This window comes from Nyctereutes procyonoides, unplaced genomic scaffold (genome assembly GCF_905146905.1).
Source record: "Nyctereutes procyonoides isolate TBG_1078 unplaced genomic scaffold, NYPRO_anot_genome, whole genome shotgun sequence".
NCBI classification, from domain to species: Eukaryota; Metazoa; Chordata; class Mammalia; order Carnivora; family Canidae; genus Nyctereutes; species Nyctereutes procyonoides.
The window spans coordinates 1,196,782-1,214,732 of record NW_026575143.1 but is presented as its reverse complement, the minus strand read 5'-3'; positions in this window follow the sequence as shown (position 1 = coordinate 1,214,732).

Below are 17,951 nucleotides of genomic sequence, written 5' to 3'. Positions count from 1 at the left end.
TTACAGTCTCCTGTTATTTATAAGGAGAGGCTTGCACAGATGGTAGAAACTTTTCATGAGCCTTGTCCCTTTCAACAAAAGACACTATATATTAGTCTCAGAACTTCATTGTATTCTTTTTTGGGTGTTGTTGCTAACATTGGAATTCCTTCCAGTCGGCGGTGGGATGACACTGTATAATTTCTTTTCACCACATGCATGATACCAAAGCTAAAGAGTTGAAGACATCAGGAGATTGACTTCCTCCTATTAGGGGCTCATCCTCAAACAATATCTGATGAGATGTGGAGTGTAGAAAAACACTGCTTTTGTATTTTGATATAATTAAGCTATGGTGACAAAATTTTTGTCATATGCAACGTGCTAAGGGTTGATGAGACACACAGAAAACTCATTCTTTGCTTAAAGAACTTGTATTTGGAGTGCAGAGACTAGGTCCTATTATGCAGTGAATCCTAAATATGTTTCGTCACCTTACTATTGTAAAAATATGGAGTCAGAACAAGATTTGGCTTCCCACTGATGGCATACCTGGAACCCCATCCTGGCTCTGGCTCCGTGAGCAGATTTAGAAGACACACATTTGACAGTTTCTTCTATGGGATTCATCACCTCCTGGGTCTTGGGTTCGAGCTTATCAAGTTTACATAAAGGGGGGTTCGATAAACTTGATACTGAATATTCATTTATGGTGAGAAACCCAAGTTTAAAGAAGATTGGGATGCCATTTATAACAGCATCACACACAGACATTTCTGTGGCTGGGTTCTTGCTTGGAAAAGATGCAAGTACATCTTGCATTTCTCAAAAGGGAACATTTCTCCTATAGGTTCCAGAACTCTCCTAGGGATACTGTCGGTTGAAACCTATATTAAGCTGATTCATGGCAGGTGGGGAGAAGCAAGGAGGGACTCTCGGGACTGAACGTTAGATTCTGGAAAATGCCCCTGACCACAAATGGCAGCTGCAAATGGGTGAACCCTTATCCATATCAGGGAAGCAGGAAGGAAAGGTTCTGAAAGCTCACTCTGAATCCCCTAAACTGTCTGTTTCTCTCAACCTACTCTGTGAGGTAGAAGATCTTCTGAAATTGACTGAAATTTAAAAATGTAAATAGTGGTTGAGGTGACACACTGACATTTAAACCCAGTAAATTAGAAACACACTACTGGTCAAGTACAAATGAATGATAGCAGACTTGCTTTTTAAACTTTAATATAGGGAGTGGTGGAGAGAGGGAATTTAGGGTAACTGGGAATATGAACAGAGGATTAGCAAGAGGTAAAAGAAGAGAAACATCACATCTGAAATGATGATGACAATAGAAATGTTGATTGTTTTACTATGTACTGGGCACATGCTGAGAACCTAATTATGCTCAGTCCTAACAATACTCTGAAGTAGTAGGGATTATTCACTCCCATTCTATAGATGAGGAAGCTGAGGCTTCAGAAGCCACACAGTGAAATTTCTTAATTTTCCAGGAGGCTCTGTGAACCTTTGTGGTATAGCTTCAATTGTTTATAATTTACTTTTTTTCTTCTTATTCACATACTTTGATACAGAGAAAGTTTCATACTCAAAGTATTATTAACTGAGATTTTCCTTTGTACTCAAACAGCCAATAATTCATAGCAAGAGTTCACAGCAGGGGTGCTAAGCGCCCCAAAAGAGTTGCTGATAATAAGATGGAATGCAGCCACTGGGAGACAGGCCCAGGCCAACACTCCTGGGAGGCTCCTGCAAGGGTAGAGGTGTCAGTAGGAGGATTTTGGGAGAGGGAAGAGGACAAAGGCATCCAAATTTGGGGAATGGGGAAGAGAAATGGGTTGCAAAGATGTTAGAAATTTTTTAAAAAGCACTCAAGAATTTGGTGGCTCCTTTGATGGGAGTAAGAATGAAGGAAAGGAGGATGGAGGTTCTGATATTGGCTGACGAGAGTCAGAGTGAAGCTCTACACCTGTCCGTAAATCATTGCCACCTGTCTCTTTCACACTCCTTGGTACTTTTTATCTGTTACTTGTTCTACTTTTCTCCTCAGCATCATCATAGTATATGATATTCTTATTTTGTTTTTGCCCCAAACAAGATTTAAAGTCCCAGTGTAGGGATATAATTGTCATCTTTTTTTTTCTATATCCTTAGAACAAAAAAGTACTAATGTGCTCTGTCTCTCCAATGTATATATGTCTCTAATGTATATATGTATATATAAGTATATACACATCTACATATAGAACATTTAGTTATATTTTATATATTGTTTAACTTTTGAAGAAAGGAGGAAATTTCACACAAGTGGTAACTAGATAATTTATTGTATTAATCATGAATATTTCCAAATCAATATTTGGAAAAGAATGAGATGATATAAAAGACCAGAATAGACAGACCTGACAAGTCTGTATAAGTGTTGCATGTCTGGGGCTGCCTAGGAAGAAGGGAATCAGATGACTTCATCAAGGTTTCTGGCACAGATGCCTTGGGGCAAGAATGCTAAGGACGTTGGAAAGTGGAAAGGCTGAGGAGCTGGTACTAAATCTTGGAGCTGGTGCCTTATTGCTACATAAGGAGCAGGGTGTGGGCAAACTAGTCATATCACTAAGTCTTGATAGAATGATGGAAAATAAATACTCTGGGAACATTATTCTGCCAGTCCCCAGAAGAACATAAATTAAGATCTTTGATAAGGAGAAATTAAGATGGTTTTATGTTTGCTCAAATATCCCTGCATTAAATTAAAACTACAGAGAAAAGCTTTTAGTACAAATAAGCCCTACATTTGCATGTACTCTTAGTACACTTTGGTGATTTATTTTTGTATCTCTTATTTTCTGGTAAATATATTTGTAATTATACATTTCATTTTGAGTATTACATTTGTTTTATCACCACATATTGACATGAGGCATTTTTATTATTCAATTTTAAGTATTTCAAAATTTCACATAATTTCTTCTTCCAATAAGATATATTTAGTGGCATTTTTGTTTCTAGACATATGGCCTTTTTTTTTTAGCTTACATTTTTGTTAATGATTTCCATTTCTACTTTGTTGTGATAAACAGTCTATACAGGTTTTTTTCTAAAATTTATTGAGGATTACTATATAGTCTCTTTGTTAGTCATCAATTTTTGTAAATATTATATGTATATTTGAAAAATCATATTTTTGTGTTTGGTAGGTATAAGATTCTTCATATAATATTTCCAACTTATTAGTCATGCTGTTTATATATTCTATGAATGCTAATTTTTGACAGCTTGATTTATCACTAAAAGGACTGTGTTAAATCTCTTTAATAAGCTATAATGTCAGATGAATATGTTTAGGATCTGTTTTTATTTTTTATCCCCATATTTCAATATGTATTTACTTACTTATTTTTTAAAATATTTCTTAAATTTCAGTTAGTTAATGGGGCACCTGGGTGGCTCAGTCAGTTAAGTGTCTGACTCTTGATTTCAGCTCAGGTCATGATCTCCGGGTCATTAAGCCCTCCATTGGGCTCTGCAATGGGCATGGAGCCTACTTAAGATTCTTTTTCTTTCTCTTCCTCTGCCTCTCCCCTGGCTTGCATGCATGCATGCATGCATTGATTGATTCTCTAAATCAATCAATCAATCATCATCAATCCAGTTAGCATACAGTACAATATTTATTTCAGGTGTACAATATAGTGATTCAACACTTCCATACAGCACCTGGTGCTCATGTGCCCTCCTTAATCCCCATCACCTATTTCACCCATGGCCCACCCACCTCCTGTCTGGTAACCATCATTTTGTTCTCTATAGTTAAGAATCTGTTTTTTGGTTTGTCTCTCTTTTTTCCCCTTTGCTCATTTGTTTCTTAAATTCCACATGAGTGAAATCATATGGTATTTGTCTTTCTCTGGCTGATTTATTTAGCTTAGCATAATACTGTCTTAGCATAATACCCTATGTTGTTGCAAATGGTAAGATTTCATTCTTTTTTATAGTTGAGTAATATTCCATTGTTTATATATCCCACCTTTTCTTTATGCATTCATCAGTTGATGGACACCTGGGTTTTTCCCCCCTAATTTGGCTCTTGTAAAGTTGCTATAAACATCAGGGTGCATGTATCCCTTTGAATTATTATTATTTTTTTATATTCTTTGGGTAAATACCAAGTAGTGCAATTGCTGATTGAAGGATAGTTCTATTTTTAACTTTTTGAGGAAACTCTAAAGTGTTTTCCAGAGTGGCTGCACTAATTTCAGCCATTATATTCTTAAGTTTTAAATGGAGAATATGGTTGTCTGTCTCTTTAATCCAATCTGAGCAACAAGTTCTTTTAATTGGTGAGGTAAATTTTAATGTGACAATTTATGCGGTTTTAATATTAACAAATTAATTATTAACAAATAATTATGTAATGGTCACTGCCTCCCAGACATGGTTCCAAGAACTTCAGACATAGTAACACACTTAATCCTCCTACACTTAATCCTTAACCTTATGAGGTAGATGAACTATTTTTTTACAAATGAGGAAACTGAGGCACAATTAGGCTAAGGAAGTTGTTTAGGTTTACACAACAAGGAAATGCTACGGCCAGGAGTGAAGATACAAGCTCTGGGAGTCTGGTTCTGACTTCACATTTTAACCATTATCCTGTGCCTCTGGGTTATAATTAGAGTTTGATTAGGACCTCTTTGTTATTCAGTTTTTTACTAATTATCTTCTATTTTCCCCTTTAATGCTTTTCAGTCTAGATCAATTTTGTTTTCTAGTTTGTTGCCTGTATATTATATCTACCTTTCTTTAGTACCATTTGTGTTGGACTTAGGGTATGAACCAGTAGCCCATGTTAGTTTGTCAGGTGCAGACCTAGGGGGCAATCTGAACTTGACCTCTCCTTCCATCTTATTTCTGCAACTTTGCAATATGAATTCTTTATTCCAGTGCCATTGGCTACTCTATTTTCCACATGTCTTTTCTCCTCCTTTCTTTTTTGTCTCTTGTCACCTGGAATTTCCTCTTCTCTCCTTTTCAATATTCAGATCCTATCCAGCTTTCAAATTAGCTCAAAGCCCTTGTTTCCTATAGTCTTCCCTGACTTTATGTAACAGAGTTCTTAGATTCCTTCTAGCTAGTTTAAGCAGAGATGTGAATTCACATGTATTAAATAGCTTACAGAATTCCCAGGGGGGTATGAAAACCAGGTTTGGATGCTATACAGCATCTCCACAGAAGTCAGGAGATATAAGAGTGTAGTGAATATCCCACTGCCACAGCCTCATGTGCCATTACTTTGCACCTATGATACTAGGGAAGGGACATAAGAACTTCAACCTGTGTTGCCCCAGAAGCCCATACTTAAGTCACTGCGTTAGCAAGAATAGCTTAGCTATTCTAAAGAAGTGATCACTTCTTTAATGGGACAAAATTCTCATGTTGGTGCAGCTCTTTGGCAGCACCTAGGCCATATCCAGAACCCATAGCTACAAAGGAGTCTGAGCATTGCAGATTTTAACTTTGGCTTAGTGTTCCAGGAAGCATTTGGAAAGAGTTGGGGGAATCAATCCATATCTGCTATATTTAGCTCTTTTGATCCCATATGATTTCTACCCACTGTGGACTCCCAGAGATATTATGCTCTGTACATCTTTTAATGTATTTTCACTTATGTTTTTTTGGTTTCTAGTAAAGCTTATTTGTTGTATTCCTTTAACAAGGCTGTTGTAAAAGTATTTGAGAACTTTTTGACCTTTAAAGTACCTGGAAAAGTATCTTAAGATATCACATAAATGGGACACCTGGGTGGCTCAGTGGTTGAGTGTCTGCCCTCGTGATCCCAGAGTCCAGGGGTTGAATCCCACATCAGGCTCCCCACAGAGAACCTGCTTCTCCCTCTGCCTATGTCTCTGCCTCTCTCTGTGTGTCTCTCATGAATAAATAAAACATTTTTTTTAAAAAAGATATCACATAAACAATAAATCTTTGTTGATTGAATAATATAAGAGAATTCTAGAGAATTCTCGAGAATAAGTTTGTATAGTTATGCTCTCTTTTAAGAATTTTTTTGTAGGTGAAAACAGGAATTTATAAATCTGAGCACACATCAAGAATGTGATTATTTGCTTCATCAGAGAATTCTTCACTTTAACAAAAATTTTAAAAAAGGTTTAGCACAGGTTTTATTTTTAAAAACGCATCCTTAGAGGACTTAAGATGTAAAACATGTAGCCATTATTTACAGAAAAAATCATATTATACATGACATATAAGTAGTGCATCAACACCATATGCCATTAGAATACTTAGTAATAAATTAGAACTAACAGAAGACCACGTGCTTCCAACTCTGACAATAATATGTCTGGTAAAACTGAAATAGCATTTTAGAGTGGCCTGAAATCATAAAGCTATCTAAAAGATAATTCCTGGTATTATTTATAGCCTGTTCACATTTGATCTCTGAAACAAATTTCAGCATAGTTTTCCTGGGTATTTAGACAATGTGATGATTTCTACCCATTGTTCTGGCTTTATTCTGGATCAGTGGTGTGGTGATCTGTATTTATTACACATGCAACATACAGAAAAGATAGCTACTAAGCATTTGTCTCTTTCCCTCACTTGCCAGTTGTCCTACTTTAGGCTTTTTTTTTGTCTTTTTTTTTTTATGGTTTAGACAAATGTTATAGTCTCTTATGTTTCTTTGTTTCCATTCTTTTTCCCCTTACTATGTTTGGGAAAGCTTTTGGCTACAAGTGATTGAAACACTTGGCCTAAATGGACTTAAACAAAGGAAAACTTATTATGTCAAATAACTGGGAGTCCAAAAGTAGAACTGGCTTAAGATGCAGTATCATCAGGAGTTGAGCAATGGCATGAAGAACCCACGGCTTGTTCTGTCCTATTCTGCCCTCAGAATCAGCTTCATAACGGTGCTGAGATGGCTCCTGGCAATGGAAATTACATGTTCAATAAAGGAGAGAGAGAGAAGGAGAGAGAGAGAATGAGACACAGACACAGAAGCAAGCTCCCTTAAACAGGCAGCGTGCATAGTTCTCTTTAGACTGATTGGCTCAGATTGAGTCTTTTGACAATTCCCTGGTCCAAGAACAGTGGTCAAGGGAATGCTATATGTTGACTGGCTTAGACTTACCCTTCGGAAGTGGAGTTGAGGCAGTGGTCTCTACAGGAATCAGATGGCATACTTGATTCCAAAAGGATTAAATAGACCAGCAAAGTACTTAGATGGGTCAGGGTTAAGGGGACCAGTAAAGAATAGTAAAGCTCCTGGGCGCTAGTAATTTTGGGAGCTAGTGCCACCCCGAGCCTAAGGTACAGGAGAAGGAACAGTGTTTCTGAAACACAAGGAGAGTTGTAACTGTGGAGAGACTGGCAGATAGGAGCTTTGGTCAAGGGAGGAAGCCAGCTGTTGGCCTCCCACAGCTGACCCCAAACAGAAGCCAAAGGGAAGGAAGGCCATGTGATATAAAGAACAAAGTGAGAAAGGAAGGAGACTAGTTCTGGAGGTACAAATGCAGGCTAACCAGCACATCGGTGGAATATAACCTGATAGGAAAAAGGAGGAGGAAATGGAAATTAGGAAAAAGAAGGAGGAAATGGGAATTGGGTGGCAACTTCTGTGTGCAACATTGCCTGGAATATTGATTTCATTCTATGCAACAGCCTTCATCAATGTCCAGAAAAGCTCTGGACTTTGGCCTGGTGGGTGGGACTTGTTCTACCCTATAGTCACTGCATGACCTTGAGAAAACCCCTTACTTTTCTGAGCCTATTTCTTCACTTGTAAAATGGGATGTTTGGGATGCTTTGAGGCACGCATGCAATGATTACAAATTTTTCATACCTACTTCCAGGTTCTTAATTCTTTCCACCATCCAGTCCCCAAATTGCCTCAATCTGATATCCTAGTTGGGTCTTCTACTGTCCTCACTCATAGGCTGACACCTTGACCATGGCCCGTCACCATAAGCCCTGCCTCCCAGCCCTTGCCTCCTCTGGAGAGCTCTCCTTCCCCACACCTGACTTCCAGGGTATACTTTGTCTCCCTTCTCTGACCTCCAACTAGACATAGGTTCACACGTTAAGAAATTAAGTCAGAAAACCTATTTGGAAATCGTATATAAAAGAAAGGAGTGTCTTTTTACCAGAGGTGAGCTGTTACTTTACTCAACCATCAAATCTAGTTCCAACATTCTAGAACACAAAGCAAAATGAATCGCAAGCCAAAAAAAAAAAAAAAAGACTGTTATTATTCTATATTTTAGTTTCAATTTGACATCTTATCTTCACAGTGGCCAAGACCTAATTGATGTGGTTCTGGCCGGGTCATGCGCTACCAACTTTCTCAACTGCCCAGCCTCTCTCCAGTGGGTGTGCAATCCTCTCCTCCATTATTGTCAAATCATGCACTTACCTTCTTTGATCTTGCTTGTTGTAGAGAAATACCTCTATTTAGGGACTGCTGGTCTGTATCCAATTTTTTTTTAATAAAACTGGATAGTAGGGATGCCTGCATGGCTCAGTGGTTGAGCACCTGCCTTCAGCTCCGGATGTGATCCTGGGGTCCCGGGATCGAGTCCTACATCGGGCTCCCTGCAGGGAGCCTGCTTTTCCCTCTGCCTGTGTCTCTGTTTCTCTCTCTGTCTTTCATGAATAAATAAATAAAATCTTAAAAAAAAACTACTCTGTGCAGAACTAAAGTTTCAGCCTTCATCTTCAGCCTAAGACTTAAAAAATGGAGCAGAAATAAGTTTCCAAAACTATGAAATATCTGAATCGAATAAAGCTCTCTCCTCTGACCCCTCTGTCTTCCCACTAAAATACATAGCAAATAGGCCAAGTGAGCCTTGTCAGACAACTTTAATATCCATTACCTGGCAGTATGGAATCTAAGGAGAGCTGGATAATGCATTTACATAATTGCACAAATTAGAGATACCTCAGAATGAAAGGTTTCCTGGTGATTCTTCTCCTTTCATTTGCTGCTTAGAAAATTACCAGGACTCCTGCAGCTCCACAGCGTCTCTCCTCCCTGGGCTGTCCTCAGTGAACAATTGCACTGCTCCTTGCTCCCGTCTGGAAATGGCTCTCCGAGACACCTGAGCAGGGGGCCTCTCCTGGAAAAACGAGCTCCAGGGGCTGGGGAGGCTAGCCACCAGGCCTCCCCACTCTCAGTTCCCTGGAACTCCCTCAACCTAGGTGGCTCCAGGAGCCAGGTGACCAGTGTGCCTCCCCCACTTCAGCCCTCAAATCTGGAGTCTGCAAAGTGAGCCTAAGGTTAAGTGGAATCTTGGGGGCACTCGGTTATTAGATAGTTTATCTTTCCCACCTTTGATCATAAATTGCCCTTTAAAAAGTTCTGAAATGTAAACTGCATTTGATTTGCTGGAAGCGAGTTCTGTAAATTGAAAGTAGTTAATTTTTGAAACTTTTAAAGCAGTAATTGTAAAACTAGATTCTGCTTTAGTTTAAGTAGGCGTTTATTTCTTCTTGCAGGGGTGCTTCACTAGGTGAAGAGGCAGGGTGCTGCTCTGCCACAACTAGAAAACCTTGGTGCCCTCAATTGTTTTCCCATTTGGCAAATTACAATATATAATGTCTGTTCCACCTGTTTCCTGTGATTGCTGTTAGAATCAAGTAAAATAACTTCTTCATGTGAGTCATGAAAGAAATACTAACGCTAAAAAAACACTGTAGTAAAATGAGGATGTATTTTGGAGTTAGGAACCCTGGATTTAGTGCTGCCTCTACCACCTGCTATGTGAGCAAATGCAGGTCAGCTCATCAGTCTGATCTAATTTTCATTTTAGTTTGTACAATGGAGGTGACAATAATACTTGCCTTGTGTACCTCATACTGATGCTGTCAGGATCAAATGGGGCAGCATAAGTGCAAGTTCTTTGTAAAACTGTAGATTAGTAAATTACATATAAATTCTTGCTAGGTGCCAGCAATTATGTGGTGTGCACAATGTGCTCTTTAATCCTCACAAGACCCTTCAAGGGAAAGAGTGGTATTTTCCCATTTTCTGGTTCAGAAAACTAAGGCTCAGGGAAGTAGAGCCACATACAAATCATTGAGACCAACATGGGAACACATCTCTGTTGGACTCCTGACCTGCTGTTCTTGTTCACTGTCTACACAGCCATGGGTTACTATTTTGCTGCTTATATTGTTTCAACAAATGACAATGATTGAAGAAGGCACAGAGGGTGTTGTTTTCTTAGAGATGAGGGTTCTTATGGTTGACCTGTAACATTCCCTTACTGGAGCAACTTTTATAGTCCTCAATTACGACTGTACTTAATGAGATGGTCAGTCATAGCTCAAGAGACCATGAGAAAAAGGGAGAGGGTTTCAGAGAGCTTCTGTAAAGTTTCAGCTAAGGACTTCCTTATTAATTAGCTCTATTGCTTGAATAAAATTATTGATTCTTCAATGCCAGATATATGGATAACATTCTGAATATGAGTAAGATCTATGGGAAATGAATTTTTCACATACTAGATGCCTTCTTTTGGGCAGTAAATAGTATCTCCTTTCTGTTGCCCATGGTCATTTGTAAAAGGAGAAGGGAAGCAAAGGGGAACACAGGTATGTTATGTCAGGAGCTCTTATAAAAGACTGTTGTCACAGAGGGATGGATTTGTAAGCTGAACATGGATACTTGTGACTTATTTGTGTATTTATTCATTTTGGCTTTAGAGTATTTACTTTCTTGTTAGTAGGTGACACCATTAGAAGGGAGGCTTGTCACTCGTCTTGGTTCCATTGCACTTTCTTTTCTCTCTGATAGTTTTTGTGGGGCAGCAGGGGTGACTTTCTATGTAGAACAGACCCAAGAATTCTGGATAAAAAATAATAAAGCCCAGAAAGTGGGGGGAAGGGGTTGAACATAAGAATGAAGTGATTTAAGAACAGAGGAAAGGGTTTTCCTTCAGCAGAAGCGATTTGTGCTCTGAGACAGAAACAACCCCCCAGCCATTACTGAGCACTGTCAGTTCCCTCAGCATGACGGGTGCTAGAAGGTCTGGGCTGGAATTCACTTTCTAGAGGGAAATAGTCTAGATGGTGAGGACGGTTGTGGGGATGGGTGGGATATAAATAGCCCATGGGGGTCGGATAAAGAGAAATTACTTTTGAGAGAGGAGAGTTGTCATGTCACACAGTTTCAGAGGCTGGGAAGATGGCAGTGACCAGATGGCAGGAACTCCATGGAGCACCTCCACTCAGGATAGACTACCTCCGGTGTCGATTTCTAGCGGCATACAATTACCCTAATTTGAGGTAGTTTATACCCTGACTCACAGCCACATCCTTAATGAAGAAACTCTGATCGGGATAGATTGTGGCTGTTATAGGACTTTCTTTGAAGAAACTAGACTCAGGGCAGGGGTGTGTTGGTGGGTCACAGGCTAGAGCTGTAAGACATTGTGCAAATATACTACTGAGAGCCCCGGCACCTCTGTTCCCTTAAAGCCTTGCCGCAAGCCTGTTGATCTCCCTTCAGAATATAAAGCTCTAGACCTACGAGAAGCCTCTCTCTCTCTCTCTCTCTCTCTCTCTTTTAAGATTTTAATTATTTGTGAGAGACACAGGCAGAGGAAGGAGCAGGCTCACTGCGGGGACCCTGATGTGGGACTTGATCGCAGGATCCCGGGATCACGACCTAAGCTAAAGGCAGATACTCAAACCACTGAGCCACCCAGGCATCCCTACAAGAAGTTTCTTTACCTCACAATTATCAATTATGTAAGCTCTTTTCTTTGACTGTTCTTTGATCTGAGTAGACTTGCTTTGGGTAGAAAATGAAGAAATGCCCAGCTGAACTCCTCTGAAGATCTATCTACCTGTCAACCTTCTGCAACTGCCTCTTTGCTTCCTCATACCCTCTAGAATTTGGGAGTTGTTTCCAGCATGGGAACTATTACTATTGACTTGAATGACAAATAGTCTCCATTTGGGTCTGGTTGTTAATTCACCACTCTCTCTAGGGGAAAATAGCACCTTTCTCAATTTATCAAGTCACTGCAGATTTTTCGCACAAGGAAAATGAAGGCAGCAGCATGATCAGATTCCATTGGTTTTTACAGAGACTCTAGTAGCTTTCATTTCCTCACCTGATCTAGCTCTCAGCGCGGGTTGGGTGTGGCCATGCTGTTTTCTAAAGCCACAATTAGATGGTCCCTATGATCCCACGGTCAGACGCCTGCTAGGATCCAGTACAGAGATGCTGTGACGATCCCATGAGTAGAGGTCTGAGTGCACCTCAAGAGCCCCTGGGATCTATGTCCTTTTACCCTATTACCAATACTCTCAGAACCCATCCAGCATTCATATCCTGCAGATGTTAGAATCAGGGGAAACCTTAGGTACCCCTTATGTAGGAAGAAAATGCTTTGAACTGCAGGGAGAAGGGTAAAGGAAAAGAGAGTAAAGACCCTCAAGGCATCGGGGTCTCACAGCTCTTGGGTAGCTTACTTGGAGAAGTGAATACTCAGAGCCACAGTCTGCATTTACAACGCAATGCAGGAAAGCAACTAGTTTTAACTCTTACCCTTTCCATTTCTTCTCTTCTTCTTTTCCTTTCCTCCCTGTCCTCCCACCTTTCCCATTTGTTAGATGCAATGTGATGTTCACAAGGTCTCAGAGAAGAGTACGTTCACTTTTCTAATGTATGTTTTAAAAAATCAGATGTCTAGTTATATATTTCCATTAGTAATTTTTCTCAACACAAACTGCCCATGTGTAATCCTGCCATTCATTTATGGATTCATTTATTCATTTCATTTGTTGAGCATACACTTTGTTTCAGTCCTGAGGTTTTCAAAAGAATAAAAACAGTGATAACTAATATTTATTATTTTCTATTATCAGTCCCTACACTAAGTGTCCATAGACCAAAAATATTCACTAAATGGCCCCAACGGTTTAGTTATTGCTTCCTGTTTTGCACGTGGTAAGTGAGGTTTAAAGAATATAAATAACTTATCCCAAGTAAGCAGAGCCAGGGCTTGTACACAGTAGTTTGATGATAGACTCCAGCTTTGCTGTATGCTATCCTCTTTCTAGGCCACTGGTTCTTAAACTTTAGCTGTACCAAAATTGCCTAAAGGGCTTTTAAAAACACAGATTTGCAGATTTCCCTCCTAAAATCTCTGATTTGTAGATCTGAGCATTTGCATTTCTAATGAATTTCCAAATGATGTTAATGGGGATCCTACTTTGAGAATCACTACTCTAGGCTATACTACCTTTTTATACTTTCCCTCTGTGGTAGAGTTGCTTTGGGAAGGATGAAATGTATGCTTGCAATTAATTTGCAGCTCAGATTCACAAAACCCATGAAAGAAAGAGCCAGCTTTCTCAGCTGCCACATCTAAACTTGTGAAGTTGTCTTGGATTCTACTCTCAGTGCTTCCTAAGAAATTATTCTGGCTGAAGCCGATATTTGGTATGTCCAGTGCGCTGGTGGTGGAAGAATTAAAAACAGTATATGCATCTAAATAATTCTCCAATTCATGTCTGCTCAGTATACTGGGATCAGAGTCTAGCTTTTCTGGAACATCATTCTGAGTCTTGAAAGCAGATAGTAAAAACAGCAGCTGTACAGAGACTGTTTATTTATTTAATCCCTCATGTAAACATAGTGATGATGATGGATCATCACTTGGCTTGTCAACATGACCGTGCTTCAGCAGAGGACTTGTCCTCATGTGAGCCCACTGGCCTTTTCCTGTGTCTGCAAACAGTGGCAAAGAGGAAACAGAAGGGAAGTACAAATGAGGAAATGGTGTTGAGTTGCAAAACATGGATAAAACAATTGGCATTGCAATTCTCAGGACAAACAGAACCCCACTGGATTGTGGAGGAATAAACTCTAGAGGGGGTGGTTCTGTTCTCTGGCACTGATGGTTTGTACTTTTGCAGCCTTGGATTCATCCTGCCTCTAAGGAAGCTATTTACAGTTTTGCACAGTGGGACAGTTTTATGAGCCAACCCTCTCATTTTTATGAGGGTCCCCGGGGTAAAGCAGTTATACAATCTTACACCGGCACACAGACTTCAGTGAAGTACAAACAATATAAAGTAGGCCATCCAGGCCCGTAAAGCAGGCGATGCCAAGCAGTCGTGATTTAAGTTCAGTTCAGCTGTGACCTGGCTTATTACGATAAGATAGAGGAATGAATAGAGCCTACGCAGGGAAAAAGAGCAAGTGAGTGGGAAATAAATAATTCATTGGGTTCCTTCCAGAACCTGTAAGTTGAAGAGATAGGAATCTTGTTACCAAAAAAAGGACTAAAATTCAATTGGTAGGATGATCTTTCCAATTACTTTTCAGATTTGTTGGTTGAAGGAAATGACACCACCTTCTGCCAAATATTTGGTCAGCACTTCATCATTAACACAAGAAGGCTTTCAGATTTTAATATGGCTTTCTGTGACAAACCAACTTTTCCTCAGTGAAACTGTTAAGAATGAGGTCTCTGGGTGTGCTTGTATTTACAAATGAGTTTGCTAAGCTTTGACTTCATAAGAAGACAGGGTTAATTATGATCTAGACTATGGATCTTAAATTTATCAGCAGGCTAAGTAGCTGGTCACTGCCCCAATCAAAGTCTGCTTCGAGGAAATGAAATGGGACTTATTTACATTTAGAGTGATGCCCAGCTTCTTAATCACCTCAAAGCATTTAAAAATTAACTTTACTACCAGCAGCTCAAGAGGCATAATGAACCCTGAGAGGGCATTTGCTACTCTTTCTACCTCCTCTTCTTGAGCTGCCTATTCATTATTTCACTGTGTCTTTTTGCTAAACCCTAGAAAATTTTTTTTCCTGTTTCAGTTTTTTTAAATGTTTTATTTATTTATTTTTAAGATTTTATTTATTTATTCATGAGCAACACAGAGAGAGAGAGGCAGAGACACAGGCAGAGGGAGAAGCAGGCTCCATGCAGGGAGCCCGACGTGGGACTCGATCCGGGGTCTCCAGGATCACGCCCCGGGCTGCAGGCGGCGCCAAACCGCTGCTGCCCTCCTGTTTCAGTTTAGCTAAATAATCTGTAGTTTATTTGGTGAGTCTCCTGATAAAGCAATTTTCTGCAGCCTCACTGGAATTGCTAATGATCACCAGGGTAGCTGAGTGCATGTGCACAGTAGTGCTAGTCAGCCAATAAAAATGACCAGAGCACTTTGGGATGATAGATGCATGTATAAATGGCAATTTCCATCACATTTCAGTTTAACACAATCTACAATTCAACTTAAAATTATTTTAGTGTAGTCTAGCAGTCTCTTTTTCATAGCTTTGAACTCAACAGAGAACAATATGATTTGCTGGAGGAGTCTGAGTGATAGTAATATCCTCCTTTCCCTATTCAAAGAGTTGTAAGGGGTCATCAGATTTTTGTCAGCTGAAAGGAGCTGCGCAAACATAGGCTATTTTGACATGCCATCGTTTAATATTTTAATAGTATGTTTACCCATTATTTTAGTTTTAAAAATGGAAATGATGTAAAATGCCATTCCTTTAAAATCGTTTTTTCTTCTTATGCAATAATCTACAAAGTAAAACTTTGTTTTAAAGAAAATTACTATTTTCTAAAGGGATTAATGAAAAAAAGAATGGATTTGGTTGAGGTTATCAAGAGTGCATTTTTGGTTATAGAAAAAAGAGTGAAATATTTGCATTTAAAGGATTAGGTGCTTCATATTTAGGAATCAGTCATGATGTGAACTTGGGTAGAAGCAAGGCCCTTCCTTGGAAATTACAGCATCCAAGAGGCCACAGGCAGGTTTTTGAAGTTTCAGCTTTGCCACAGAAGCAGGTTTACCTAATGTGAGAAAGGTGGGAAATCTGGGTTGTAAGAGGCCATTCTTGCAAAATGAGCAGAAGCCAGTGACTCTGGCCCTGTGTCTTTATTACAAGCAGAACACCCTGTGCTTAGTCCTCAATATTGTGCCGAGTCGGTTGGAGGAAGATTGGCGGCTACACCTCTTGGGCTTTCCCATAACAAGATGTTCATCTCTTGAGGCTATCCTGGTGAGCCAAGTCATACATAAATCCATTCTAATTAAATATGCTACTCTCTAGGGGCAGGTGCCTTCATTATAGGGACTTATTTCAGGGGAATATAGATATGTGCATATCTATATTTTAGTGATAGACACCAGTGTCTGTTTGCAAGCAAGTGAATATACCATCCCCCTCTTTTCCCGTCTCATCTTACATCTTGCTATATAGAGACTCACACAGAACAAATCCCTTGGGATTGAACATACTTTCAAATATGTGAAGCCAAACCCTTCTCAGACACATGCATCTTTCCATTATGAATACAATGAGAAGCTTTCTATAACTCAAAATTTAATGGTACTGTCTCTAGTTGAAGCACCTGGCCCAATTAGGAATTAATGAGTACTTTCTGATGATAAAGATAATGAGCACTTTCAGTCACAATCAAGAAGCGTTACTTTAAAAAAAATTTTTTTTTAAATATAGTCCAAAGACGAAAAGAAAACTTACAAGCAGTGGTCTAAGTATTGTCCTTTTCTTGCTTGTTTTTAAAGATCAAAATTACTGTCAAGTCTTATGCAAAAAGTTATACCCAAACTCCAAACTGACTAATTAACCACTCTACTTCAGAAATAGAGGAGGTAAGAGAGGCCCCTAGAAGCACATTACATGCTGGGGAACAGATTAGCTTCTCCCCACTCCTATCCTCCAGAGTCACATTGTTTAAGCATGGGAGGGGATCATGAGTAATAAATGGCAGGAATACTCAGGTCAGATTTGTTTCCTTTTTACCTTTACTACATGATAATTGAAGAAGAGGAAGTATCGAGTCACCAGACTTTTGGAAAATAATGTCAGCCTCTAATTCAAGGATTTAGTTATTATAGGATACCAGGTACTTGAAAAGACAGTGAAATGAACCTAAGAGTACACATTAAAAAGTGTCTACATGTAATCATATTTTAAAGACTTTTAAATTATACAAAAGCAGTATTTGAGATGGAGAGGTTTACTTCTTAGATTTGTGTCTGCTGATTTTTATGTTTTCAGAGAAATATGAATTATACTGGAGAGACACTCAGATGAAGAAAAGGTTATTATTATTATTATTTTTAAAAGATGTTAATTATTCATGAGAGACAGAAAGAGAGGCAGAGACACTGGCAGAGGAAGAAGCAGGCTCCCTATGGGGAGCCTGATGTGGGACTTAATCCCAGGACCCCAGGATCACCCCCTGAGCCAAAGGCAGATGCTCAACCACTAAGCCACCCAGGCGTCCCAAGAAAAAGTTATTATTATCATTATTATTATTGTATTGGTGTAGATCTGCTGTTTTTCTAGTATGTCTAGTATAATATGTTTTTATGAAAATTATAGCCAATTTATTTGCCTTGCATTGATGATCTTGCCGCTCTTATGTATTCAGATGGTGTGCAATTTCTCTGAAATTTTCCCTGGAGATAGTATCCAGAAACTCATGGTTAAATTAGGCTTTACTCAGTATTCTCATGTTGGGATTTACTTGGGCTCATATATCAGCTTTCTTTTTGATCCACAGAAAATATATTTCTAGGTCCTTTCTGTATACAGGAAGTCTATTTCAAATTGAGACAGTCTTTTAGTCCTACATTCATTTTTACTTTAAATTTTAAAATATTTGACATTAAGGACAGTATCCTTTGTCTTCAATTAAGTAGTATCTTTCAAGAATTTCTATTTCGGAGTGACCAAAGTAAGGCAACACCAAAATAATTCCTATGAAATGACCTCTTTGGTAAATTAAGGAGATAAAGCTTTTGATCAATACTCAATGGAACCATGATTTCTTTTAATTTATTGATGCTATATTAAAAATATCAAGCCCTACTCTAACATTATAATGGCATGTCTATGCTCTTCCAGATGATATGTGGTATATCAAAGTCTA